Below are 17411 nucleotides of genomic sequence, written 5' to 3'. Positions count from 1 at the left end.
AGTCCTTGGTTCAAATCCAATCTGTAATATTTACATTGTGATCAAGGAGAATTCAATGAACAGTTCTAAGTTTTGGTTTACTTATCTATAAAATGGATTATCTGTGAAGCAACCTTACCATGTTGATTCTATAATGACTTGGAATTAATTCTAGTCCTCTCTCCACATTCTAAATCTATTTCATAATACTTGTACTACACAGCAACAGCAACATTGTACAATGATCAACTCTGAAAGACTTAGCTCCTCTCAGCAATACAATTCCAAAAGATTTGTGATAGAAAATGTCATCCACATTCAGAGAAAGAACTATGGAGTCTGAGTGCAGTCTAAAGTATACTATTTTCACTTCCTTAAATTTGTTTTTTGTTTTTTCAAGGTTTTTCCATTTTGTTTTGATTCTTCTTTTACAACTTGACTAATATGAAAATAAGTTTAATATAATTATGCATGTATTACCTATATCATATGACCTGCTGTGTTGGGGAAAAGGAAAGGAAAGGAGGAAAGGAGAAAAATGTGGATCTCAAAAATCTTACAAAAAAGATTGCTAAGAACTATCTTTGATATGCAATTGGAAAAGAATAAAATGCAAAATAAGCAAAACAAAAAATAATACTAATACTGACTATCTTATTGGGTTATTATTGGAAAATTTTAAAGTGTTATAAAATGCATATTATAGTTATTTTATTCTCTATGGGTCCAAGAAGGCAGAATAGTATAAATTATATATAAGCTGAGTTTAATTCAATATAAAGAAAAACTATAAGAATCATCTGTTGAATTCAATATAAAGAAAAACTATAAGAATCATCTGTATAACAATGGTAATTATTAAGTGTCTGAGACCGGATTTGAACCCAGGTACTGCTGACTCCAGGGCCAGTGCTTTATCCACTGTGCCACCTAGCTGCCCCGGATAACCACTTTTAATGCTTTGTGATCCTTGGCAAATCACTTAATTTCCCTGTGCTATAATTTCCTCATGTATTAAGAGGAGTTGGACTTGACCCCTAAAATGCTTTCTAGTCTAAATGTATAATCCTATGAGCTTTGTGGTCCCTTCCAACTCTAAAATTCTGATTCTATGAAAATTTTGAATATTTGTAGGGCATGAATTCAAAGCCTTGTCACTCATATTTCTTCAATTGTTCCTCACTGTATTATTGAGAGAAAGTCATGGCAGAGATTACACATGAGACAATGGAGACTCAGAAACAAATGATCAATATCACTCCAGGGTTGAGATCACATCCCAGTTCTTCTGGCTCTCTGGCCAAGGCTTCTAATGCCATCATTCTTCTTGAGGTTGGGGAGGGGTGGCTCGGGCATGAAATGGGTCTAGAGTGTGGAGAGAGGACTAGAATTAATACCAAGTCATAATAGAGTCAACATAGTAAGGTTGCTTCATGGATAATTAGTGGCAGAATGATGCTTACAATTAATTTGCAGGGAAATTCTTCTTGGTATGGGAGAGATCTCTTTGAGTGACTTTCAAAGGTATTTCTTACTTGTCTTTGGGCAAAGAACCTTCACATTGAGGAAATCCTTTGGCTAAGTCCCAGGAAATCAGATTGTCTTGAACACTCTGCTTCAAATAACCCATTTCTCATCCTTTCCCTTGTCCCCCATATCCTTGTCATCACCTCTTAGAAGGAGCCTAGTCTGCTGCACATGTATATAGGAAGTCCAGTAGCGATGCTAGAGAGAGAACATTTTATTGCCCTGAGTAATAACAGCATCTACTCCATACCACAACATATGACAAACAATTGTTTTCCATCTCCCCAAGGGCCTCTTGTTGGCTTCTGACTGATACGAGTCATGCAGGCTCTTGAAGGCTTCCATGTGTATTCTGATCATGGAATTAGAGACACTAGCACTAGACTTAGAGACACTTAGGAATCCAGCCTCTTCACTAACATGGAAAAACTCCAGTCTCTGAGGACTTTTTCTACTGTAACACTCCCAGAAGATGGAGGAAGGTGAGTAGCCATTCCCGTTTTCCATCTGGAGAGACTGAAGTTCTTAAAAATCAAATGATTAGGTCCTCAAAAGAACTAAAATGAAAAAAGGCCCACCAACACATTTTCTGATTTTCAGTCCATTATAGTGAGAAGAACCAGGTTGTGGTTCTGAGTCCATCTTGGAAAAGTTAATCTGGAAGGGGCATCTTAGTTTTTTTATGCTTTAATGCAATAAAAAGGGAAAAATTTGGAACTCAAAATTAAAAAAGGTTAAAATTTTTCTATACATGTAATTGGAAAAAAGAACTATAAAAATAAAATAAAAACCCAGAAAGATTTTAAGTGGAACAGATGAGGAAGAGGAGTACAAACCAAGTATGGGTGATGATTTTGGAGAACGTAGACTTCTGAATCCTATCGTTTCCCTAGGGTGATGAATTCACCCTCCAAACTATCTTATGTGGATGTTATAAAACTTGAAGTTTGAAAACAGTATCTTATATTTGTTTAATGTTACTTAAAATTTTCTTTAAAATAGTTCTTTAAAATTTTCATTCAAAAATTCTTTTCAAATCACCAATGCAAACATTTCAAAAAGGCAAAGAACAAAAAAGAGAATATAAATGAAACTTTTTTTAAAGTCCATATTAATTTTCTGGTACTTTCCCATAGTGTCTTTATATCAATTTAATATAATAATAATAATAATAATAATAATAATACTTCACATAGAAATTATTTCAGGTTTTAATATAACATACCTTATCTCATTTGACTTTACATATGAGGAACCTGATGCTGGAAAAGGGGAAGTTATCAGCTTAAGGTCACCTAGAGAGTCACAGAGGAAAAAGTAGCACCTAAAGATTCAGAGTTTCCCAGACCAAGGTTTTTCCAGCAATCTGTACCTTGTCTACTTCTCCAAGAATGTGAAGCAGTGAAAAAATGAGGACTTCTCTTGGTTGGGTAGTTGAGAAGACATGAAAGGAAGTGGTTTATTAAAGAAAACTGGTGGCTAACTTTGGCTAGGATAGTCTTTTCTTAGGGGCATTGATGAAAGTGAAGATTCTGGCTTTGTTTTGATGGGTCCAGGTAGAAGAGCAGCCCCAAGTCCTGGACAAACAATCCTTGTTTTTCTTGGTAGAACCATCTTGGATGAAGCTTTAAGTTTTAAGATGTTTCTGACTGCAGTTCCCCATTGAAGCCTTTGTGTAAGAGATGACAAGGAGAGGAGGGAGAGGAGGGTCAAAGAGAAGAGAGCTAGAAAGCCAGAAAAAGCCACTAATCACTTCCCACCTCTAGGACATAATAACCCCCTTTGCCTCCTCTCCCCTTCTTCTCCCACCCTAGCTCTGGCAGCTGGTGTCTCTGTTGCCTGAGTCATTCAGCTTCTACAACTTAGATCTGGAGCCACATTGGCAGGGCCTCAGTCCTTCTCTACTTCAGTACAACACACTTGGCCCTGTCAGCACTCAACAAATAATAAATAATAATATCTCCAATATGTTGAGAGAAGAATCTTCTGAGATGGAATACACAAAGCATGTGTTGTACTTTAAGGGACTATTGTGGTGAATATGGAAAATTTGCCACAGTCCTTTAGGAGAGAAACCTCTCCAGTCCCGGGACAGGTTGCCTCTGCTTAGCTATCTCATACTCAGCAGAAGAAGGAAAGGAAGATGTGGGATCTGGATTTCTAGTCCCTGAAGTTCCCTTGCATAACTCTAGGGACACCCTGGATCTTCTATGACTTAAAACTGTAAAATTCTTTGAGTAGGGTGGAGTCAATACTTCTTTGAATTCCTCTAGCATTTACAGTTTTCATCTGTATATATCTTGTCTTCCTTATTAGTATGTAGCATCTTCCAGAGACAGTTTATATCATTTCCCCACTCAAAAACCTTTAGCAGTTCCCTAATGACTTCAGGATAAAGTTCAAATTCCTTATCCTAGCATTCAAATTCTATCAAAACCTGACATTTCCCTAACTTTTTGACCTTATCATTCACACACCTACCTTGTAGCTCTGCTTAACCTTTCCCTGAATATATTTTTTCATTCCCATTTCTGTATGGCTACTCAGGTATTTCCTCCGCCAAGTAAGATAGTTTTTAACTCCTTTCTCCATCTATCAAAACTCTCCCCATGTCTTAAGACTTTGCTCAGACATCCCCTCTGTCATGAATTCTTCTTTTATCTCAGCTGGATATGGTATTTCTCTACTCTAAAAGCCTCTCCCCAGTAGTGTGCTCCTTTATCACATTTGACATTGTATTATGGTGATTTGGGTGTTTATCTTATCTCCTGTAATAGATTGTAAGCATCTTGAGAGCAAGGACTGTGTCACACCTATCTATGTTTCCCTGACTGCAGCCAGCAGTATAGACCTGCAGTGAGTGTGGTTGGGGTGTGTTGGCCCACTTTGGAGGGGTATTCTTTCTCTTTACCTCAGAACTGCTTTTTTTCTTCCACATTTGATCACCTAAACTACAGTTATCCCTTCCACATTGCAGGACGTCCTCTTCCCTTACCTCCCCTGTGATCTGGGAAATCCGTGTAAAATTTTTGGAACTTTCCTTCATATTAAAAATATAAAATATGTTAATATTATATAATACTATACATATATTTTATGCATTTCTAAGTTTCTAAACTTTTTTTTGTTTTTGTTGGTCTGTGGACTCCACAAAACTCCCCTAAAATTCTCATTTAATTACTTATGATGACTTGTAATACATGAAAATCATGCTGGGGAAAATCAGGATAAATGTAGATATATGACTTTCTTCATTACTATTTTACTGTTTGTTTTGATATGTAGGTGGTTTCCTTTTTAATTTTAAAAAATATTTAAAAAAATTTTTTCAAGTAAATGGGATTAAATGACTTGCCCAAGGTCACACAACTAAATAACTATTAAGTATCTAAGGCAGAATTTAAACTCAGGTCCTAGGGGAATACCACTTTTGGGGACTTTGGTATAAAAAAAACCAACTTTCCTTGTTCACTTTGGGGAACTAGTTCTGCCACAAATATGGAGTTTAATTTCACCTTATTTAACTCTTCTCCCACTTATTAATCAAAAGATAATCCCCTCTGTCATGAATTCTGAACTGAAATCTCAGTTCAATAGAGAGAATAATCTTACTTGCAGAGTCTACTCAGTATTTGGAAGTAAATGGATTGGAAACCAAAGTTTTTATTTCCCTGCATTTCCATGACTCCAGGCACTCTCTGTTAATTGCTCAAAGATGTTCTGTCCTCTCACCCCTTCTCTTTCCCTTTCTTCACTTTTCTTTCCCAGGAGTCTGTCAGTCAAGTAGGAATCACTTAATAAACAGAAGTTTGCTAACTCTAAAATTTTATTGATGCCTTTTATTTGCATATCAGATTAGTTTCTGAATATATCTATCTCCCCTTTCCTACTAAATGAATCAGCCTTTGTAGCAGATTCAAAAAAGAGAAAGAAAAGGAAAAAAAATATTGTTTAGGAAATCCAATCTACATATAACTGTGCCTCTGAGCATATAATTGCAACATGGAACTGGGCCAGTAAGAATCCAGTCCTGAGACCTACCCAGAGGGCTCTGGTTGTTGCCATTTCACATATTGATGTCTGGGGACCTTGATTCCATAAATCCATGATAGTATGTAATGGTAGGTATTGCTCCCTAGTTCAGAGAACACTGTATAGTAAAGAAATATTCCTTTAATTTGGTTGCTAAGCTGAAATTTAAGAGTGCATATGAAAGACCCCAGTATGGAAATGTGTTCTGACTGGTCATGCATAAGGATAATTGATTTCTGGAAAGGTGTGCATGTTTGCATGTGTGTGTATGTAAACTTGATAGGATGGATACTTTATAGCATTTGCTATAAGATTGATTCCACTCTCCTAACAAGGTAGTAAGGGGGAAAGTGCATCTCCTCTTCTATTTTTTAATTGTTCAGTTTTATCTTCTCAGCAAATATCCCTTTGTAAAATATTCCTTTGTGAAAGTTAATTGATATTGATTGATTATATGATATTAATTAGTTATTAGTGGTAATTATTTTAAGAGAAAACATTAGAATGGGGACTTGATACAGCATTAGAAAGAGACTCCAACCCCTTGGGGATTCTTTAAGAACACTGAGGAGGAAGAAGTAGCTGGTCTCTGGGTACCCAACTATCTGTAGCTAGTGAAAGTTGGGATGAAGAGCCCTAAAGTCTTATCATGATTGAATGGATAATATTCCATACTTTTAGTGTCCCCTCTCTATGATGGAAGGAGGGAGTTATATTTTCTAAGCTCCCTTCTGGTACTCAGCTGTTTGAAAAAGTCTTCCCCTAACCTTACCTATATGTATGTGTATGTGTATGTGTGTGTGTGTGTGTGTGTGTGTGTGTGTGTGTGTGTACATATATATATGTGTCCATATATACATTTATCATATTTGACACAAGAACCTCTTTTCAACTTATCTATAAGATTGCAAGCTCTAAAAGGACAGGGATGCTGTCCTTTCCTTCAGTTTATATAAGATTTGGCAGGATGCCATTTAGGCTGGGGCACTTAACAAATATTATTGTTGATCTTTTAATTTTTTACTCAGATTAATCTTGTCATTATGTATTCATGACACTGGCATTAGCTTAGCCCAGTGGACTATAATTATCTCCAGTTGAGAGACAGGAATCTCCTGATGATGTGACAGCTGCTACAAGAACCTCCTTCTGACTTGTCACTAAAGTATGACTTCCCAGTGCTTTTAGATGTTTGACTTGTATGTGAAGAGCCCCCATGATTACTCAGCTGCTCAGCTTTCAGATGTTTCAGGTCCCTGACCACATTGCTGTTGGAATGCATCTTAATTCAATAAGTTTTTCAGCTGTTTTTGCTTAGGGATACATCCCCATTCCTAATGGTTACAGAATTGTTCAAAGCTAACAACCAAGGGACAGGAATTTGAACCTTTTCTACAAGTGACTTGGATGAAGACCTTCAAGATATCTTGGGTGAAGAGTAAGGAGTCATATTTAAATGGTTATTGAATTGAATTAAATTAATTTTAGCAGGTGACAGGAAGTTGGGAGAAATAGCTGATAACATTGGAAGATAGAATTAAAAATAGTAGTTAAATCATATAGTACTTTAAGATTTGAAAATGTTATTATAAATGACAGTTTTTTGAGGTAGGCACCACAGGAACTACTGTATCTGTTTTGTGGATTAGTCACATAGTTGGAGTCAAGGTTGGGATTCAAGACTGTTTCTTTCCATCTCTAAGTCCAGAACTCCAGCTTATCATACTTTTGTGCCACCTCTCTAAATTAGAGTTCATATTAGACCAAAAGTTACAAAAAAGTTTAAAATAGATAAATCTAAAGTACTATATTTAGATTTTGGGAACTTGACTGGAAGAATATAGAATGAAGGAAGATGTGATTTGGAGTATAGCATTGATCCTGTCAAAATTACTTGGAAATTTAGTGAACTGAAAAATACAATATGATTCTGGCTGCTAAGAATTCATTAATAGAGAAATAGAGTACAATTCAAGGGAAAGTCTTGATGCTCTCATCCCTGGAGGGGATCTGGAGACTATTTTATTTAATTCTTGGTCCCATATTTTAAGATGGACAATAGGTTACTGGAATATGTATGGAGAAGAATGGACATGACACAGAAGAAATTTGAAATTATATTAGGTTCATCTGAAGGTATTTAGATAAGATGGTACAGGAAAGCATGCTATTTTTGGAGCAGATAACCTAGATTTGAATCTGTCCGTGACAGAAATGGAATACCATTCAGCCTCTGTCTGACCAGGGACAACTCACTTAACTTCTCTGGGACTCAGTTTTCTCATGACCACTAAAATACCAATCCATGATTCCTCCTGAAGTATATAGGATGGGTGCTAGAGAGTTGCTCTGTGGAAGTGGTTTGAGATTTGATTGATGGTGCCCTTGACTAATGGTAGGGAAAGTCTTAAGGAAGACAGTTCATATATAAGAAAGAGTTCTAGCAACTTGCATTATCAAAAAATGAAATAAAAATTTTCTATTGCTGAAAAAGGCACTTGAAGAGTACTCAGTAAAGAGGATTATTATACATCAGAAGGTTTTTGTTAAATTTTTTGCTAAATTTTACTATTTTTTTTACTAAATTTTAGCTAAATTGTATTAAATTTACTAAAATATAAATACATTTTTTTACTCTAAGGTTTCTTTCATTTCTGAGAATCCCATGAATCTGTAAGGCAATGTGTATAGTAGAAAGGACAAAAATTCAAATCTTAATTCTTACTACCTATTTAGCTTTGCACAAGCCATTTAACCCATTTGGGCCTCAGTTTCTTCATTTGTAAAATGAGAAAGTTGGGCTAAATGAAACTTTAAGACATCATCCATCTCCAAATCTATATCTTGAAGTCTGGACATTTGGGCTTCTGTCATAGTTCTGCCAACAAGGGAGTAAATATTTGTTGATTGCTTCCAGGACTGTGTAGCCCTCTGCCAGCAAGGCCCTGCATGAGTACCAGCCCTGCCTTGCTTATTGAGTGATGAGTTTCGTCTTGGCTCTCTTGGCTTCCAGATTAGCCAGAATGTAAGAGGATGGGGTGGGGAAGAGGAAGGGGAAGCCCAAGCTACAAATCAGCATCAAAGGGCTGGTGCTAGGTTTATAGGGGCATTTACTAGTGTTGTTTTCATTATTTACCCCACTGTTGATTCTAGGAGTTCCCATTAAATGTGTAATAAATATAAAAATATTTTATAGGCCAGTGAAAATTCCAAAGCAAGAATAACTCTATAAAGTGTGATTTCCCCACCCCCTCCTTTAACAAAATTCTGTGTGGCATCATTCTGAACCTGCTGTGTAGTCAGTGGGATGATGAAACGGCTGCTTTCCTTGAGCAGGAGGAGAGGTCTGTAGGGGGCATGGACTTAGTTGTTTAATTAGCTAATTCAAGAGCCCCCAAGCCTCAGACTGGGTTGAACTCAGAGGAGGGCTAGGCGTGATAAGGCAACTAAGGTTCTTCCTGTGGCTGTGGCCCCTGTCCCCCTGAAAGGGAAAGTCCTGTCTGCTCTTCTTCCTCCCCAAACTGTTTTCTCTTCCTTAGGCATAGAGGCCAAGCAAGAGTTTGGATATTTAGTTAAAAGGGTAGAAAAGTAAAGGCCCTTCCTCCAATGATAAATTCTTTTCCTGCCCCCCTCTTGGAAATGACTTGCAAAATTCCAAACCTGAGTCATAGACTTTTTTTTAAGAGTTGGAAAAGTTCTATTAGTCCTACCTATGTCTATCTCTGATCATGGGTAAGCCATTTTCTCTGTTGGATCCGTGTTTCCTGAATTATTCCATTCCTGAATCCCTCATTATTCTACCAGAGACTCTAATGAGATAGAGGATGTAAGAGCACTTTGGAAATAATGAAGTATCCCAGGAAGTATGTTATTTCTTTATTAATTTTTAGGTTAAATTAAATTTAAAAATAGTTTTCAAAGTATCATGAGCAGTCTTGTAGTGAGTCCTCCCTATACATAAATGGACTATCTTCAAAGAACAATGCTTCTGTAAGTATTTTAATTCATGGGAAGAATGTATATGCTCAGACACTGTAAGTGGACTCAGGACTTAGGATTTAGAGTTAAAAGACTCCTTAGAGATCATCCATTCTACTGTCTATCTCCCCTCACCCTCCCTTCCCAGTTTTACTGTGGAAGCCCAGGGAAAGGGAGTAACTTGTATAGTTACACAGGGTGTAAGTAGTAGAGCTGAGGTTTGAACTTAGCACCCTGATTCCAAATCCACTCTTTTTCATTATTCAGAGTCAGCATTTTTTCAATTGTTAATGCTTGAGACTTCATTTTAAAAAAGCCCACACTAGGTGGTGCAGTGGATAAAACACTGCCCCTGCACTCAGGATCTGAGTTAAAGGTCCAGCTTCAGATACTACCTAGCTATAAGATTCTAGACAAGTCACTTAAACCCGATTGGCTCCTAAAAAAACAAAAACAAAAACAAAATTTATAACATTGGCAAAGGAAGGTAGTGACCAGGGACTGATTCATGTTGGCCTTGATTTTCATCTCAGAAACAGAGGGCTGGGTGAAGCAAGGAACAGGTATAAGTTGTTTTGAAATCCTTTATATTTATCATTTTGACAGTGGTATTTGATCAAATCTTTGGAGTGGAGAATAGTATTTGAAGAGTAAGAAATGATAAGGAGGTACCCTTATTGTTCTCTGTGGGTCTCAGTTCCACAATTTCCTCAAAAGTAATAACTTTGTACATTTGGAGGGAAGAGCAAGTTATACAAAGTAGATTTTCAGTTTCATGTACAATCATATGTGTTTTTTCCCATGAACTGAAAATAAATTAAAAATAACACTACAGTAATAATAGGGAACTCTTCATTGTGGGAAATCCTTTATGCAGATAATGACCTGACTATGACTTAGTACTTGGTAAATAAATCCTAGAGTTTCCTGAGTTCAGAGATTGGTAACTTGATTGTTGGCACATAGTAAATGTTAAAGATGGAATTTGAACTTGCATCTTCCTGACTCCAAGTTCAGTACTCTATCCAGTAAACTATGCTTCTTCTAAAATGATGTTACAGTCATTAACAAATCAATATTTTAAGTACTTTCTATGTGTCAGACATTGTTCTAAGCAGTGAGGATTCAAAGACAAGCAGAAACAACCCTGTCTGTCAAGAAGCTCCCATTCTAGTAGGGGAAATAACAAGTAAATAATATTGTCCAAAATGGATGCATATAGATAAAAGATAACACTAGAATGTTGGTGATGGAATAGGGAAAGGCTTCCATAGGGACTCAAACTGAGTCTTCACTGGATCTAGAAAAGCTAAGAAGACATTCTGGATTTAGGTGATAGCCACTGCTGGATACAAACTATCAAATATGAGTAATAGCAATTAAGCCAATGTATATGAAGCATCTAGTGTGTGTGGAGGGGAATAAAGTGTAAGAAATTCCAAAAATGGATCAAGTTATAAAGAACTTTAAATGTCATACATGCAGAGATAGCTTTGAATCTGATCCTTGAGGTAATAGGGAACCATTGTTGTTTATTGATTATGTTGGAGACCTGGTCAGACCTATACTTTAGGAAAATTACTTTAGCAGGTTCTGCAGAGAATAAGAAATGTAATAGTTGAAACAACAATATTTGGCAACTGATTGAATATGTGAAGCAAGTCAAAATGAAGAGTCAAGAATGACAGAGGTGCAACCCTAAAGTGACTTGGGGGATGATAGGACGCTTGACAGTAATAAGGAAGTTCAAAAGATGGTGGCAATTTGGAACAAAGATAATGAGCTCTATTTTGTATATGTTTGATTTGATATTCTTATGTGATATCTAGTTTGAAATTGTAATTAAGCCACTGATATTATGAAATATATATATTTCTGGAAATCTATTGCATAGAGACAACAATTTGACCCATAGAAGCTAATTAGGTTAGCCAATGAGATAGAATAAAGAGGGCCTCAGATAGAACCTTGGGGGACACTTGTGATTAGTGGGTATAATAGGGATGATAATCTGGGAAATGAGATTGAGAAGAACAATGATACGAAAACCCAAAGAGAAGACAGGCTACATCTAATAATAGATCATATTTACATAATAATAAAATTAATAGTTGATTTTATATAGTACTTTAAGTTTTATGAAGTACTTTGTATAATCTTATCTTGTCGGATCTTTACAAGAACCCTATGCAGTAGGTACTTCTGATAAAACGAGAAGGTTGGAATTTAGGAATTTCAAAGGCCTTTACCACAATTGATAATCCATGATTCTTTTGGGTGTTAGATAGAAAGACTATTTAGAAATGTCTTTGTAGTCTTCTGCATTATCCATTAGGAATGATTGCTACTTAGTCTTTCTGACTTTTTTTTGATAATTAGTTTTATTCTTCAGTTTTTTCAGATCACAGATCTCCAAGGCAATATGACAATATTGAAAGGAAAAACATGAAAGAGGGAAAAATCAAAATGGATCAATATATCAATAAAGTCTGAAATTATGTGCAGTGCACTATATCTGAGTTTCTCATACCTCTGCAAAAGAGAAAGGTGAGTTATCATGCTTGTTCCTTATAATTTTTTCTTTCTTTTTTTAAAAAAGGGATGATTTTTTTTTATTTTTTAGGTTTTTGCAAGGCAATGGGGTTAAGTGGCTTGCCCAAGGCCACGCAGCTAGGTAATTATTAAGTGTCTGAGGTCGGATTTGAACTCGGGGACTCCTGACTCCAGGGCCGGTGATCTATCCACTGTGCCACCTAGCCGCCCCTTCTTATAATTTTTAAATACATTCACTTTTGATTATTCTGTGTAGTTTTATATATATATATATATATATATATATATATATATATATATATACATATATATACATATAATTTTCTTGGCTCTACTTACTTTATTCTTTATCAATTAGTGTATATCTTTCCTTGATTTTCTGTATTCATCATATTAGTAATTTCTCAGTTGCTGTTCAGTAATGTCCATCTCTTTGTGATATCATTTGGAGTTTTCTTCTCAAATGGTTTGCCATTTCCTTCTCCAGTTTATTTTACAAATGAGGAATTAAGGCAAACTGGGTTAAGTGACTTGCCCAGAGTCATACAGCTAGGAAATATCTGAGACCGAATTTCAACTTGGAAAGATGAATCTTCTTGACTTCAGGCCCAGCACTCTGTTAACTGTGCCGCCTATATGCCCCAGAAACCATTTCTTAAACAATAGAAATTTTGCTTTACATTCGTGTGGCACAATTGATTTAGCCATTCTCCAACGGATTGTGACTGATTTTATTTCTAGTCTTTTGCTGTCATAGAAGTACTGTTGTAAATATTTTGGGTATTTCTTCTTATCAACAACTTTCTTGGTGCATAAGCCTAGTACTAGAAACAAAGAGTATGAAAGTTTTATTTGTGCTTTGTACAATTATAAATTGCTTTTTAAAATGGTTGTAGTGATTCATAACTTCACCAACAATGCACTAGTGTGCCTATCTTCCACAACCCTCCAACATTGACATTTCCTTTTTGTTATTTTTGCCAATATGTATGTGGATGGTGGCACATAAAACCTCAGGGTTGTTTTGATTTGTATTTTTCTTATTATTAGTCATTTGCATCATTCTTCTTTTGAGAATTGTTCATATCCTTTGACAAACTTATCTATTAGGGAACAATTTTTGGTCTATTAACTATTTATATATCTTGGGTCCCAAACTTATGTTTGAAAAATTTTATACATTGGTTTCTTTCTCCTGTTTAATGACTTCCCTTTTTAGTATAGGCATATCAGTTTTGTTTGTGCAGAAGATTTTTCAGTTTAATGAAATAAAAGTTATATATTTTATCTTTTGTAATAACCCCATTTCTTGTTTGATTTAGAATATATCTCCTTGAGAAGAGAGATTCTCCACCCTCCTCAGTACACTCTATTTCCTATTGACTTGTTTTCCCACTTCTTATTCATCAATCCATCCAATCACACAACAAAATTTTAATGATGTCTTTTTGGGTGTAGGATTTTTGCTATAGAAACATAATTTGAGACCATAAAAAACAGCTTCCTGCTCTCAAGGGGTACCCAGTCTAGTCTGAGAATACATCAAATTCCTTAAGGAGTACTGAAAGCTTGCACGTCTCCAGTGTAAGCTGTCCTCGAAATCTTGGAACAGTATAACACTTAATACTGTAAGAAAACAACAATAGATCAGAGATTTTCTATCTAGAATAATAGAACTAGTCTTAATATCAAGTCAGAAGATAAGAAGCTGCCTGGAGCAAACTACTAAGTAGATAAATCACTATAATAAAAGTGTGAAATTTTAATGAGTTTTATTTATTTATTAGTTTGTTCATTTATTTATTTTCAGAAGCATTTATAATCTTTCTTAATCATTGTTCCCTCCCCTTCCACCTAAATGGAAAAATAAAACTATTGGCAAAACAGAACCCTCATAATAAACACAGAGTCCAGTAAAACAAGTTCCTACATTGGTCATATCTCTTATTCTGCATTTTGAGTTCATCATTTCTCTGGTAAGAGGTGGGTGGTATGATTCAACTACAGTCCTCCAGACTTATGATTTATCATTGCATTAATCAGAATTTTAAAGTCTTTCAAAGTTGTTTTTCTTTGAAATGTTACTGTGTAAATTGTCCTAGTTACTCACTTCACTCTGTATCTCTGAAATGGCCCATTTCATAATTTCTTATGGCAAAGATATTCCAATACATTTATATAAAACAGCTTGTTTATCTGTTCTTGGTTTCCAGTTTTGGGCTATTATGAAAAGATCTGCTATAAATATTTTTTACATGTATGAATCTTTTTCTTTTTTCTTTAATCTCTTTGTAATATAGCCCTAACAGTGGTATAGTTGGATTAATTATATACAGAGTTTAGTAATTTTCTGGGCATAGTTCCAAAGTGCTTTCCAGATTAACTGTCCCAATTAACAGCTCCACCAACAATACATTAGTGAAACTGTTTTTCTATAGCTCCTCCAACATTTTTCATTTTTCTTCTTTAGTCATCTTGTCCTTTTTCTTTTTTTTTTTTTAATTGGGTTTCCATATCTTGTGCTGACTGAAGTTTAGGAGCTCTTCACAGGTCAGATTTCACTACTGATCAAAATGGGAGCTTGAACCTGCTCCATTCCTTGAGTCAATTTTCTCCTTCTTAGGCAACTTTGTCCCCCAATAATCAATTTCAGGGCTCAGATCCAGATTGAACTGGAGGGGTCCTTTGATCTTCCTAGAGAAAGCAATATATTAACTAAGAGAAGAGCAGGTTCAAAAGCAACCAGTAACAATGTGACTCAGATCTCAGGAAAAAAAAAAAGCAAGGTTTCATTTCTAGGTTCTAGCCCAGTTTGAATCCTATAGAAGAATGAGGGCAGGAATTCTTACCAAAGGAATCTGAAGCTTTGACATTCTGAACCAGTAGAGCTTTCCATCTGGTTGATAGTGGCTGTGCCCAAGGTCTTCTATTATTGCTCAGACCAAACCAGGTCAGGAACTTGCAGAGAGCCCAGACCAGAGAGACAATGATCAGACTTTGCCCTGGATCAAATTCCTTAGGGAGTACTGAAAGTTTGCAGGTCTTCAGTATAAGCTGTCCCTGGAATTCTGGAACAGCCCAACACTCAAAACTCCAAGAAAGCAGCAACAGATTAGAGCAGACCTTCTAGATAGAATGGCATAGAGCCTAGTCTTAATAAGAGGTGAGAAGACAAAAAGCTGGCTGGAACAAACAGACAAACAAACAAAAAGAAAGCAACAATAACAAAAATATCATCATCAAAAGTTCTTAAATTGAGGGTTGCTCAAGACACTGAGTCAGAAGAAGAGAATGATTTTAAAGTATTTACAAGAAAAGCTTCAAATAGAAATATATTTTGGGCACAAATTCAACTAGAATTCCTAAAAGAGGAATTCTTCTTTAATCAAGAGTTTAAAAATACTTTTATAAATGGCCTAAGAGCACTTGAGGAAAAAAGTTGGAAAAGAAATACTTTGGAAGAAAGAATTGAAAAGGGAATTAACAGCTTGACATTAGAGGTACAAAATTTTGCCCAAGAAAAATTCCTTGAAAATTAGGATGGATCAAATCAAAACCAATGACTTCATGAGACAACAAGAAATATTAAAACAAAGTCAAAAGATTGAAAACAATAAAATAAAATTTAAAGTATCTCTTAGTAAAAATCTGGAAAATATATTGAAAAATCATATTTTGACTCCAGGCCTGGCACTCTAACTACTGCCCTGAAAGTCTATTGTTGTTTTTCATTTGTTCAGTTGTGTCCTATTCTTTGTGACCCCCATGGACTCCAAGACATAACAGTCTTTCTATCCTTCACTAAATCCCAAAATTTGTCCAAGCTCATATTTGTTGCTTCCATGACACCATCTATCCATCTTATCCTTTGCTGACTCCTTCTCCATTTACCTTCAACCTTTCCTAACATCAGAGTCTTTTTCTGTCTTCTCATTATGTAACCAAAGTATTTCAGATTCCTCTTCAGTATTTAACCTAGTAAATAGTCTGAATTAATTTCTTAAAATATTGACTGATTTGACCTTGCTATGCAAGGGACTCTTAAAAGTCTTTTTTCAGCATTATAATTCAAAAGTATCAATTCTGCAGCTATCAACTTTCCTTATAGCCCAACTCTCCTAGTCATACATAAACTCTGGAAAATCCATAGCTTTGACTATATGGACCTTTGTCAGCAAAGTGATATCTTTTCTTTTTAGTGTGCTATACAAATTTGCCATAATTTTCTTTCTAGAAAACAAGTGTCTTTACATTTCATTACTGTAGTTGCTGTCTATTATGATCTTTGATTCCAAGAATACAGAATCTGATTCAGCTTCCACTTCCTCTCTTTGTATTTGCCAGGAAGTGATGGGACCAGTTGCCAAGATTTTAGAGTTTTTTTTTCAGGTTTTTGCCAAGCAATGGGGTTAAGTAACTTGCCCAAGGTCACATTGCTAGGTAATTATTAAGTGTCTGAGGCTGGATTTGAACTCTTGTTCTCCTGACTGCAGGGCCAGTGCTCTATCCACTGTACCACCTAGCTGCCCCGATTTTAGTTTTTTTGATGTAAAACTTTAAGCCAGTTTTTGCATTCTCCTCTTTCATCCTCACAAAGAAGTTTCTTCACTTTCTGTCATCAAAGTGACATCACCTATTATTTGAGATTGATAATATTTTTCCTAACAGCCTTAATTCTGACTTTTGATTCATCTAGATTGGCATTTTGCATATTGTACTCTGTATATATATATATATATATATATATATACATACATATATATATATATATATACTAAATAATTAGGGTGATAACACACACACACACACACACACACACACATATATATATATATATATATATATATATATAAAACCTTATTGTACTCTTTTTCTAATTTTAAAGCAATTAGTTTTTTCTGTGTCCAATTCTAACTAATGCTTTTGGGACCATATAGAAAATCCTCAGCAGGGGGTGGCTAGGTGGTGCAGTGGATAGAGCACTGGTCCTGGAGTCAGGAGTACCTGAGTTCAAATCCGGCTTCAGACACTTAATAATTACCTAGCTGTGTGGCCTTGAGCAAGCCACTTAACCCTATTACCTTGCAAAAACTAAAAAAACAAACAAACCCAAAAAACAAAAACAAAAAACAAACAAACAAAAGAAAATCCTCAGCAGACAAGTAAAATGACCTGATACTCCTATCTCTTTGAGAACTTGTCATATTTTGTTGTGAACCCACAATCAAAGGTTTTTAATGTATTCAATGAAAGAGAAGCAGATGTTTTTCTGGAACTTCCTTGCTGACTCTATAATCTAGAAAATGGTGCCAATTTAGTCTCTAGTTCCTCTGTCTCTTTGA

The 17411-nt window shown here is 35.5% G+C and overlaps 1 long non-coding RNA gene across 3 annotated transcripts in view; it reads left to right on the top strand.

Annotated features, from left to right (window-relative positions):
• Positions 1-17411, top strand: part of LOC141506606 (uncharacterized) — a 226245-nt gene that overhangs the window by 65316 nt on the left and 143518 nt on the right. For all 3 annotated transcript variants that reach the window (XR_012473923.1, XR_012473924.1, XR_012473925.1), the window contains one exon: positions 11909-12063. This is a non-coding gene — a long non-coding RNA (uncharacterized LOC141506606). The remainder of the gene's footprint in view (positions 1-11908; positions 12064-17411) is intronic.

The sequence above is a fragment of the Macrotis lagotis genome, chromosome 1 (assembly GCF_037893015.1).
Source record: "Macrotis lagotis isolate mMagLag1 chromosome 1, bilby.v1.9.chrom.fasta, whole genome shotgun sequence".
Taxonomy (NCBI): Eukaryota; Metazoa; Chordata; class Mammalia; order Peramelemorphia; family Peramelidae; genus Macrotis; species Macrotis lagotis.
The sequence above is the reverse complement of the archived record's forward strand: the minus strand, read 5'-3'. Positions and strand labels throughout refer to the sequence as shown.